Genomic DNA, 12,636 nt, shown 5'->3' on the forward strand with positions numbered 1-12,636 from the left:
AGCCTTGGACTTTCTTCGCTTTCAAACCTGGAAATCCTATTGAAACTCAAACGCCATGCATTCTCCTCACCTGCTCCAGCCTATGTGTTGTTTTTTGAGCTTAACTATATCATTGTCCCCTCCGTAGTATTACCTCATTCACACTTCGGTCCCTACCACTTCGGTTCACACTCCGGTATTGGAGATCCTCCAAACCATGGCTCCAATATAAACTGGCAAAAGTGTTAAATTTATAGTGGAACAACGGAAAACCCAACAATTTTGAGTCAAAAGATGAATGGGAGTGACAACCTTCCGATCGATAGTTCATTGCTTGGAGAAGACACGCGAAAGATAGCTAGCAAAAAAGGTGGTATTTGCATAGGAAACGGTATTTCGGGGGCATAAAAAGTGGTAAGCGGTAATATAGCGAGTCCGCCCAATTCCACTCACCGCACGACACGTAGCCACTAGAGGAGAGAGAAAAACTGCCCATTTCGGATGGGTAATCATCACGCAAGTGTTCCTTCCGAAATCGCTGAAGACCGTCGGATCTTGTGAGTGCAGATCTATGGCGAAGGATGGTCGTGCAAGTTTGATTGATCGCGGAAAGGATATCAACCATCAGATCATGGGATTGAAATCTATGGTGGAGAATGAACCCAATAAAGTTAAACCTTGAGAACTGTGCGAAAGCTGCGGATTGGTGAAAAGGTGAGTTTACGTGTATTCCGCTATTGGTTGATTGACTAGGTTCTTTGGGAATTAAAATGTTTCCATGGTCTCTGCTTCAAACTTTTGGTATCCATTGAATGCTGCTCCATCCATCAAGTCTACGAAGGCTCCTGCTGCCAAGCCAGCCAAGGCTGCTAAACCAGCTGCCCCAGCAAAGAAGCCAGCTGCAAAGAAGGCTGCTCCAGATGTGTGCAGGTGAAGTTCGGCGATTACACAGAGAGAGATACATGAAGAGGATGGACCGTTGAATCCATTAGAAGAATCAAAGTCCAAGCTCAAGAGGGAGTGCACAGTGAAATGCTGAAGAAATAGCATAAAACATAAGTAAAGAGAAGAGCGAAGAGGTGAAGAGTTGATGCACAACAATCGTTAGATCTTGAAGATCAACGGTCAGGATTAAATCGCGAGAGTGGAAAAAGTAATATCGCATCGCAATACATCAAAGGGAGACGTTAGTCTTGAGCTAAGTGCGATATGCGACATGCGATTTAGGAGTGGACCCGACAAATTATATACTGCAACCTAGAACCCATCGAGTCCATAAGTCATGTTGGATCGAAACTTTTAAGTGGAAGAGGCTAGGTGTGAAGGACGGTGCGATAGCCGATAGTTGATAGCGATAAGCGCTGATCGGAGATCGGGCAGATCAGAGATCAGAGTTCGGGGGTAGCGGTGCAGTCGAAATGCTTCGAGAGATGAAGCCGACGATATTTATAGAAGTGAGTGTATGAATTTTCAAGTCCGACTTATGCTGCCGGAGTGGGATTTTCCTTTGTTTTCTAGTGTATTTCTATGTATTGCAATAAAGTGGTGTGTCCCAGGTTTTAAAGGCAAATGCTTTAAAGATTGAGTGATTCTGGTTTAAAGCCTTAAGCGTTATTTAAACACCTCTGATAGTTGCATATCGGATGTGGAAGGGGTGATATGTGGTGTGACCAAGGCGGACTGCGATGAGCGATTGCGATAAAGGTAATCTCAGGGAATGTGCAGAGCCTAGAGAATAGGCGGAAAAGTATGGATTATGTTGTTTGATGTTTTATTCAAAATTGAGTGGGGACGATTGAAATTCCATGGCCTAGAACTACTGTATGCTGCTTTGAATGCATTGAAGGCTATTGTGCATGAGTGTTAGTGTTATATGGTGTATGGTCGATGAAATATAGAAGCTAATCTCATTTATGTTGGGGTCTTGTCAGGGAAAATTTTAAGAACCCCCCCCAAATTTATAAATATAATAATTGGGTGAATCTCCATGGTTTATAGGAAAAATGGAAGGCGATTTTATCAATAATATAATATGTATATATAATTTTCTGGCGAATCTCTCACCAGGCATGGCAAATATTTTACTCAATTATAAAATCTTGTAAGAACTTGGCAAGTCTTTCACTAAATAATAAAACTTTGTAAAGTCCTAGTGAATTTTAGCATTGTGAACTCTTAGAGAATTTTTTGAAGAAGTATAAAACCATATATGATAAGAACCACATGGTGGCAATATCACTATTTTTTTTCACATTTCCACGACATGGAACTTGTCTATAAAATTATAAAAAAACCAACCAAGTCCCTTATAATATGTAGGTAAGCTTATAACAGAGTCTGATACCTCTATTATGCTTGTCTTCATTCAAGTGTCATAGCTGCTATACTTAACACTGTGAATCACAACTCTCTCAGAACTCAACTCTATAGTGTACTTAAAACCTTTGGAAATTGAATCTGACAACTCTATAAAAAGGATTAGTGAAATAGAAGCTTTTGTGAATGAGCCCACTAACTATCACTGCTAAACAATGAATCTAGACTATGAAGTCTTCCATCTTGATCACAATCGTGCTCACGATCAAGGGAGTGCGATCACCTGGCCTGACATAATGGCCATCATAGCTTCCCTGCCAATACACAAGTATGTTCCTGTTTGCAGTTAGAAAAATTACCCAAATTACAATCTATTTACTCCAGCCTATGTTGGAAAGTTATAGAAGGATGACTAGTGCAATCAATCCATTCCTTTTAGCCCTGGATTTGTTTCAGTTTAAAACAGAAGTATACAAATATACTTGTCCAATGTCTACTGCTATTGAGCATTAGTTAATTCATAAGAAAGTATGTAAACACACAAACATAAATTCACACTCATGAATATCCCAACTTTCTATCAAGTTCTATGACTAGTGATGGAAATCACAATTATTTTCAAAATCCTGGAATCATGCCTAAGCATCCTCTATGAATGACCCAATGCCTTCCTGGTTAGCTGTCTACATTAAAGTTGCAACAAACAATATGACATTAGGCATGGCTTGAAAGTAACAAACCGCTGCAGAACTCAGGCATAGATGGCAAGTGCAGACCGCGTTTTCAAGATATCGGTTAGAAAATCCATAGCATATAATAGCACAAATTGAGAAACTCATAATGTCCTGTCTGTTGAATATTGTAGCCAATTTTCTCACAGATTATACTGCAGAGCATAAAACTGCTGATAAATTAACATAACACACAGGCTTCATATTCCTTGTATATGGCTTCATATTCTTTGTTTTTCTTCAAGTTTGTTGCTTTACAAGACTTAAATTATTCCTTCTGAATTTGTTTTACAAGACTTAAATTATTAAAGATAATAACAAATCTTCCCAACCATTCAAGATAAATCTGATTTAACTTGAATGCACATATTCTTTATTTCCATTATCTAAATGTTTTACTGTCATGAAAAATATATATTTCCATCTCAACATGAGCTAGCAAGAGTGCCTGTATGTAACATGATATAGTGGATGAAGGAGCCAACAATGAACCACAAAAGGAGCATATTGTTGCATCTGAAAAAGCTTATGGGGTAATGCTATTTCCTTGTAGTATTTAGTCATTTATTTCTAAATCTAGGGTATTGAATCTAGCAAAACATGATTTGAATTATAGCTGTTATCTTAGGATAAAATAGGGGCTACTTGTTACTTGAAGAGGATAGCATTTCTCTCTATCCGTATAAAAAAAATTCTACTCATGATATCATTTTATGTTAATTGGATATTGACAGTTTGTATTTAGTTTATTTCAGCGTTTTATTCTAGTCATTCATATATAATCTCTTATGTTATTGGTCATACATATATTATTGTTAACCTATTACTATTTATGTAGTTCAATCATAATTGATTCTTCAATATGTAAGAGGATGGCACATAGATATAGGCATCGAATCTTCTGTACATTCATTCTGAAAATCTTAATATAATTCTCCTATTCTCTCTCCTACTTTCTTTGTGAGGCCAGTGTATGTACATTTTTAGAATATCTCTTCATCATCTCATCTCACCTATTTGAATCTTTGTTAAGTTGGCAAGTTCATATTCGGCAAATTGTGCTATGAATGTTTAATGCTTTCTTTGTTCAACACTTTTCATTGGAAACTAGACTTCTATTAATGTTGAAACATTATGCTGCCTCTCTATTTTTCTATTAAAATGTATGACTGAAGTCTGAGACTGCGAAACCTCAAGCTTTGTTGCCAACAAAATGCTTCACTAGGCAGAGTAATTAACCCATTAAACTACATGTTCCACAATCTAGGTAGACTAGGGTATGAGGGACTACAAAGCCCTTAACAAAAAAAGGAGGATACCTGCATGTTTACTGTTTGATCCAAACACTTTAACATAAAACAAAGGATATAAAAACTTCTACATGCATTCCTTCAATGGACAGAGTTAACATGGCAGTGATTCAGGAAAAATTGGAAAAGGCGCTTTACACAGTTGAGTGCTAGTAAGGGTAGCTCTACTTGTCAGGAATATCAAGAACCAAGTAGCTCACTGTAAGAAAATGGTTAATGCTAAGGATGGTCCACCAACAGTGTTGTTCAACTAAATGAAGAGTTGAACTGTAGGCCGCTGCTTACAAGTTTGGAGGACCTTGGAAATGGTGTTCTTCCCAAGAGTTGAATCTCGAACAAGTGGCACCAGCCTACATGGTCCTTGAATTCAATCTGTGCATAATGTCTGGCACTTTGATCTACAGAAATGGCATAGAGGTGGTATATAATGTAATTGTGTCCTTCAGAACATAGATTGGTTGTCATCAATGTGCCACCGCAATGGCCAACTGGTCAGGAAGAATACACAGCCCCTCTTCTATTGCAGAAACCCTGTTACGGGTTAACAAGAAGAAAGAAAAAACCAAAAAAAGAAGATCAAAAATCCAACTTTAGCCTGAACAAAAATGTGGCCATGCAAAATAAAGAGGGCCTAGTGTAATACTTGCACCACTCTGAGAAATGAATTGGATCTTTTTAAAGGTAATTGCTGGTTTAGCCATTACCTTTAAAAACTAACCAAGGGAAAACATTTACAGAAGTTCTAATATTGTAAGCCTTACCATTTCCTTTTCATTTGTCAAGTTTAATTTCCACATTTTTTATTTCAATGAAACATTAAAGGCTGCAAACTTTGTGGTTATGATCCAACTGGTAGAATAAGGATGACTTTCTATGAAGCTCAAACCACTCACAAGACCCTTTAATACCACGGGGTCTACAAAACCACAAGACTGACATAATAGATTTCATGCTTCAAGAAAACAGAAATACTTCAAGCTTGACTTCCATTACATTTTTTTACACGCACTATATGGTCTACCCTGTCCTCTGAGATGGACAGAGGTTCTTTGTGAAGACACACCAAATACAACCGAGTGATTTATGGCACAATGATTAAATAATGATAAGCCAACAAAATATGTACTATTAAACATAAGATATGCTCACTCAAGGGAAAGATTACTAGCCGAGGATTTATACTCCAAACACCTAATTGGAAGTTGGTTTATGTGGCCTCAAACCAAATGCACTTGGACTCATATTTTTTCCTTGACTAACCAGGGGAATGCCCGAATGCTTTTCCCCTCTGTGAGGGCTATGTGTCTGTCTGATCTCACTTATACGGGGGCTATATATTTGTTTAGCTTCTGCAACTTGGGGACTTAATGCAGACTCGAATCCATGAATTGGTGTGCAATCACTCAAGCTAGTTATCCGTGGACTATATGTGTGTTTGACCTCACCGCGACTTCATGTAATCATCTCATCCAAAACTTCGCCATCATTTGCACCTGTTCCCATGCTTCCTAGTCCGAACCCCTGAATTCCAGCTTCCTGCAATCAATATATGTTACAGTTCAATTTATTATTGTTCATGTTGCAGGGCTTATGAAATAGAATTGAGTAATATTTTTAAAATTTGTTTGATATGTGTCTTGCACTCACTGTTATATTGCATGGCATTCCAGGGGCTTCTTCATACTCTGCTGCATCCAATTCTTGAAGATGTGCTCCTTTGAAAAACTTGGGAAGGATATACTGCCTCGCTGGGACTAACAAGTTACAACATGATTAGTAGTGGGAAGAGAACACCATCTATAGGCACCCATGTGATACCAAAACATGCCAACAAATAACATATCTGGAAAATGGTGAAAGTGGCAATTGTCTTGAAAGGCACCGTTTCAAGAAATGTAGCATGATACTCCTAAAGTTCTCTGTAACCATCAGTTCAACATTGATCAGCTTTGAAAACTATATTACAAGCATTAAATTCAATCACATTATAGTTTGAATAAAGTTCATACTTGTATCTACGGCTTGGAGCAGTGAAAAGAAACAATAGCCTTTCCCAAAATTGATTTCCTGGCAAACTCTCTATGGCCATGAAGGCAAAGTAACCCCAAAGCACAGAAGTTGGGATCTTTCTAATGATGGGCATTACTGCAAGGCAGCCAACCACCATCAGAGATTGCAACAAATTACTCAATTGCTGTTCTTTCACCTCAACAAGAAGCAGGTCATCCACGTCCTTGTCAACAGTAAAAATTGATTCATCAACTGGGGCATCCATATTCCCAGTACTTGCGGCCAACTGAATTGTGGACTCTTTCAATTCCTTAAGTGCCTGCATAAATGGTTGGCACATGACAAGACAAATAAATAAAGGGAGAGGAAAATTAGATAAAATGAAACACCCAAACTCAAAAATAAGACCATTACCAAGGCAGGTGGAGGCTGATAAACCATTGGGGTCTGCATTTGCTCATATGCTTCTTGCATGTTTCTGTATAATTGCCCTAAGGTTGAATTTTTCTGCATACTTTTCCAGATTGTTGTCACTAACTTGCTAAGCACCAACTGTAACAAAAGTACTTGTAAGTTACTCGTCTATAAAATGTCTTAATTGTGTCTTTTCCCTGAGAAGCTGCAATTGATAATTCCAATATATTAGTACCTGATGTTTGAGGGTAGCTAAGCCTTTCATGTGCATTGGAGATTCAGGAATAACACCATTTGAAGGAGGTATGCCAACAATACCACATAAAATAGTCTATCGCAATAAAAGGAAAATTTATGAATCCACTAGAGATTTTTTATGGAGGTGAAAACAAAGAATGAAGAGTTAGATCAAGATGTCTTCAGGAGAGCAAAAGCTCTTCCAGAATAGGGTAGCCAGTGATAGTTGAACCTAAACATGAACCCTGACAAAAATTACAACATAGTTCTAAATAATATATATTTACTGTGGTAATGGTCCTTGACACAATCTCTGCAATAATGGCCCTGCTTGATACAACATCATTTTTCAAGGGTTTTTTGTGAAGTTTCCTTTAAACTTTTCTATGCAGACTTCTTCCCTTTCTTCTTAGTGATTTCAGTGTAAGTGCTCGGTATACACTCTTTTAAGTGAATCTGTTCCAGCAATGTTCTTTCTGCAGTAACATTCCACCAAGAAAGTTAGCCACTTTATCAGTGGCATTCACACTGGTCACAAATGGCTGAAACATTTTTTTCAACCATTGGAACAGTGGCACTACGAACTTTAGGATCAATTCTATCATCAACTGCTCCAAATTGATCTTGCACATCCTGAATACGTATCGTATAAACAGTGATATACACAACCAATCATTTAAAATGCATACAGTCATTTCCTAGAATAGAGAATCCTTGTTCTGTTAGAGAATCCTAGTCCAAATCTTACAAGAACTAATCAAACTTCTAATTTGAGGACCAATATGATCTGCAATAGTAAAACTTATAATGTACTGCACATCTTCATTGTGCGCCAAAAGCTTTACTAATTCTTTAGCAACAGTGCAATTTGTCTTCTTACCCTCCACAAGTCTTAACAATCAATTCTTCAATTATATGTTTAGCACCCTTCACTTGAAGATAGGATAATTCTTCCCATCAAGCTTAACGTTGGGTAGAGGGATGCTTTAAAATTAAGATGAAGCTATCCTCCTCCTTGCTCAACAATTCTCTACAGATCTCAGAACAGAACCAAAGGTAATCTCAGGAACAACGTACTATACTACTATGACAAAGAACCACAATTCTGAAAGAAACATCAGTTTGGTTAGGATCTTCAAACAGCTACCAAGGAATCAAGCAAATGTTGCTCTGCAATTCCAAGACTTCAAGTATCCAGATGCATTACATTGCTCTATGGCACATCAATGCAATTAATTAAGCATAGAAATAACATCTCTATGTAGCGGCACTTAAAATATTACAAAAGGTGATCATTCACTGAGGTACATACTACATTCCAAAAAATATATGATTATTGTTGCCACATCATCCAGATTTAGAATAATAATCTATTGGAATGGACACATTGATAAAAATTCCATTGTTGAGTTTGGGTTTGAGTTATTTCTTCCTCTAACTGCTCTCCAAAGCTAACTATTCAAACCAAGTCACCCTTCAATGACATACAACTCACAAGGTTCTCAAAGGCAGAAAAATCAAAAGCGTATAACAGTTAATATGTCCTTTACTGCTCCATTTTCAGGTGAAAGATTCTCAGTAATATAAACAGATCTTCCAATAGTCAACATGTAACAACAACCAAGAAAATATAGGAATCCACCAATAAACTATAATGCAAGGTCTTTTTTCTCTTTTCGAAAGGTTTCCATGAAAAACTTGTTCAAATTCATTTGTAGAGTAAGCACATAAAATGTTACTGTAATTAACCTTGAGCATGGAACATAGTTCTTCTTAATCTCCATGATATTCAAGAATCAAACTCCAATGGCAGCATTGGCTTCAACACGTCTTCCTTTTATCCCTTCAAAGCTGCCATGGGTCATGATGGCTTGATCAATGATCGCATGCTCTTAAGACCAACAGTCTATACATAATTAGACTACAGTCTATACAGACACTGTGTTCAATCCAGATTTTGATTACAAACACCATTGAGGCCATACGGTATCTCCAATTTTTCACATCATTGAGGTCATCAGTATCTCCAGTTTCAAACAGCATTCAGGCCACATTTGCTTCAAAGTGCTTACAAGTATTGTCAAACGGCAGTACATTCTAAATTTACTCATATTACACTTGAGAACTAGAACACATACCGCTTGAGAAGAGAGCTGCTGCCGCTTCAAGTACCTCAAGTGTAATATGAGTAAAGTTAGGCCTAAGCACCTTTATTATTGAGATTGAGTGCTTTCAAATACCAGGAGACAGGTGTGTGTGTTGACTTCAAGTTTGGCCTGGGAGAATTATTACACACTTTAAGCAGATTCTGTGAGGTTTCAAGGCACAGTGGGAACAAATCTTCAACTAAGGAGGTTGAGAACTGTCTAGTGACCTAGAACAACTAAGTGGGTTATGCGAAGATATTTATTAAGGGTGGTTGTGTTGAAGGTAGTAGGGAGGTTTAGAACGCAAGACAGGGGCGAGTATAGTCACTGTGAGAAAGAACTTGTGGAAAATCTGGGAAAATCAAGATTGTTTGTTATGTCAAAGGTCAAAGGAATAGAGCAATTGACTAGTGGGTCATAACGTAAGGTTCCACAGTTAAGGCTGCTAGAAAAAGGGACCGGAAGAGCCAAAAATGGGAAGGTGAATGAATGAGATGGACTACGTTGAATGATGGAAATATGAGAGTAGCCAAAAGGTATGCATTAAGTGGTACTAGAGCAATATTGATGCTCTTGGGGATTGACAAGTGATTGAGGAGGTTTCTGCAGTGAACCAAAAAGATTTATAAGATTGCTCGTGAAGAAGAGACATCAAAGTTGAGACAAAGAAACCAAGAAAATTTTGGGCAAGAGGAACCTAAGAAAAAAAGTGAGGAGAGAAAGAGATTGAGAACGGAATACAGGATTGGAGCATATTAAAGAAGTACCAACCAAGTGTAGAGCTAGGAAGAACTGAGATATTGAGACCTCAGAGGTTAAGGAACTAGTAGGTAACTGGTTTGTATTTTTTTTTAAATGTATACAAGGAGTTAATCCTTATAGTGGTAATAGTAGAAGGAGTGGTAACAGAGGACTAATAAAGTTCTTAAAGTGTATGGCAAGAAACTTACGACAAATAGGCTACAAAACAAAACATAGAAGGTTTCTAGCTGAGGTCCTCAAAGAGAAGAGAACAAGTGGAGTTCTCAAAAGGTGAGAAAAGTGTAGAAGCCATAGAAGACCAGAGCATGCTCAAGTGGGTTCCAGAGGAGGGAACCAGAGGAATACCAAAAGCCTAGGTTGAGGTGAAGTGGGTGAGATATTGGGTAACAAGTGATGGAGAAGAATTGTTAAAGGGGCTTGAGTGTAGCTCACAATGAGCAAGAGAAAGCTCACAAGAAAGGAGGAAAGAAGATGGCTACTGATGGACATAATTCAAAGGGAGGCCATAACAAAAGGGAGAAGCATGCCAAGGAAAATGGCATGAGTAAAGAAGAAATTGAAAAGGAGATTTATGAGTTGAAGGAGAGATTCAACATAGTCAAAATGAGGCTTGAAAGAGAATACCAAAGGTAGAGATGGGACCTAAGGAAGAAGGCCAAATTACTTGTCAGAAAAAAGATTTTAAGAGGAAGCCCCCTAAAGCTAGAAAGCTAGGGAGGAAGATGAAGCACCTGTTGAGCCTAAAGTTGAATTAGTTCACTATTTTGAACCAGAGCAGGGAATAGTCCTTGATGATGAGGAAGATGTTGAAGAGAGACTATCAGAGAGTCTCATGGACTGCATAAAGAGTTCAAATCAACATATGGATTTGTTGATAGAAGATATGGTGGAAAAAGCATCATAACAGTAGAGGGAGCTACACAAAGAGGATGTCGATGAGACAATAAATGAAAGTCTCATGGGAGGTTAGCTAGAAGTGCTCGTAACATATATACCATATGGGGCTAAAGAGCTTGGTGATTATGATACTGATGCTATGTGTATAGATGCAGATGATAAGGATTTTCAAGAGGGACAATCATTCATAGTTGTCATAAGAATAGAAGAAAGAGAAGGAGTACCTTCCTAAAGCATGGAAGGAAGACAAAATTTGATGTTGGAGGCATCAGAAGAGGCCAGGTAACCTTTTATTTTTAAAATTGGTGAATTTTATGTGAATGCATGCTTTGCATGTGAGGAGAATGGACAACTGGTCCAAAAGGAGAACGAGAGCACTAAATTGATCCAAGAAATCCAAATTGAGGTAGTAGATGCTAGACAATCCTCAAGGAAGGATGAGTTTCCAAAAGGAAAAAACAATGCATAATGAAGCCAAGATAACCTTGCAAGCAATTTTCAGAAGTGACCATGGATCCTAGCAGCCATGTGAAAGATGGATAACAAAACCAAGTTTATGTTAAGACAAGGAAGGAGGCAAAATTATCCCTCAAATGTCATTAAGGAGGAGGCCTTGAACAATCAAAGAATGCATCTATAAGAGAGAAATTGTAGAAGAGGGGATGAACAACATCATGATGCAATGTTCTTTAGAGATCGGTTGATCAATCCAAGGTTTAAGGATTGGCTTGAGTAACATTGTTCAAAGAATGCAATCAATAAGACAAAGGTGTCAAGCTTATTGCTGCAACTGGAGAGCTTGGTTCAACAACAAGAATTATGAATGTTGGCACCCAAGGTATAGTACAATTAACCACAAAGAGAGACTCATTTGTCATGTGAAGTCCTTGAGATGAAGACTACAATTGTGGAGGAGATTGTATTCTAGTATGATGGCAAAGGATAACCAAATGAAGAGGAGAAGGGAGAAGGATTATCTCTCATCGGGCAACGATGGTGGAGGTAACCAAGAAAATATAGGAATCCACCAATAAACTATAATGCAAGGTCTTTTTTCTCTTTTCGAAAGGTTTCCATGAAAAACTTGTTCAAATTCATTTGTAGAGTAAGCACATAAAACGTTACTGTAATTAACCTTGAGCATGGAACATAATTCTTCTTAATCTCCATGATATTCAAGAATCAAACTCCAATGGCAGCATTGGCTTCAACACGTCTTCCTTTTATCCCTTCAAAGCTGCCATGGGTCATGATGGCTTGATCAATGATCGCATGCTCTTAAGACCAACAGTCTATACATAATTAGACTACAGTCTATACAACAGTCTATACAGACACTGTGTTCAATCCAGATTTTGATTACAAACACCATTGAGGCCATACGGTATCTCCAATTTTTCACATCATTGAGGTCATCAGTATCTCCAGTTTCAAACAGCATTCAGGCCACATTTGCTTCAAAGTGCTTACAAGTATTGTCAAACGGCAGTACATTCTAAATTTACTCATATTACACTTGAGAACTAGAACACATACCGCTTGAGAAGAGAGCTGCTGCCGCTTCAAGTACCTCAAGCTCAAACTAGTCTGTTGTTCTTTCTTGCATCAAAAGAACTGAGTACAATAAGAAACAAGTTCCATGAGTATAAAATCAACAAATACAAATGAATATTACATTTTTTATCATCACCCAACGAATAAGAACCAAACAAAACTCAAGTCTAAGGGAAGGTTTATCAACTTGATGTCGAAAGAAGTACCATGAACAGGTATACCCCATCTTCCGGAAAGCAATTGCAATCCCTGAGAAAAGAAATCATCTTATTGTCTACC

The 12,636-nt window shown here is 37.9% G+C and overlaps 2 long non-coding RNA genes across 3 annotated transcripts; both read right to left on the reverse strand.

Moving 5' to 3' along the window:
* Nucleotides 1-5,267: 5,267 nt before the first annotated feature.
* Nucleotides 5,268-6,560, reverse strand: LOC149137963 (uncharacterized). Of its 2 annotated transcripts, none has more exons than XR_016264932.1 (3): nt 6,346-6,560; nt 5,984-6,090; nt 5,268-5,872 (listed from the first exon to the last, which is right to left on the reverse strand). It is a non-coding gene; the product is annotated as an uncharacterized LOC149137963 (long non-coding RNA). The 2 variants fall into 2 exon arrangements; XR_016264933.1 differs by having other exon boundaries at nt 5,984-6,255.
* Nucleotides 6,561-6,816: 256 nt separating this feature from the next.
* LOC149137964 (uncharacterized) lies at nt 6,817-12,428 on the reverse strand. The gene is made up of 3 exons (XR_016265097.1): nt 12,340-12,428; nt 6,996-7,091; nt 6,817-6,898 (listed from the first exon to the last, which is right to left on the reverse strand). It is a non-coding gene; the product is annotated as an uncharacterized LOC149137964 (long non-coding RNA).
* Between the last annotated feature and the right edge of the window lie 208 nt (nt 12,429-12,636).

The sequence above is a fragment of the Pinus tabuliformis genome, chromosome X (assembly GCF_031772625.1).
Source record: "Pinus tabuliformis cultivar Carrire ecotype Pingquan chromosome X, CPIR1, whole genome shotgun sequence".
In the NCBI taxonomy this organism is placed as follows: domain Eukaryota; kingdom Viridiplantae; phylum Streptophyta; class Pinopsida; order Pinales; family Pinaceae; genus Pinus; species Pinus tabuliformis.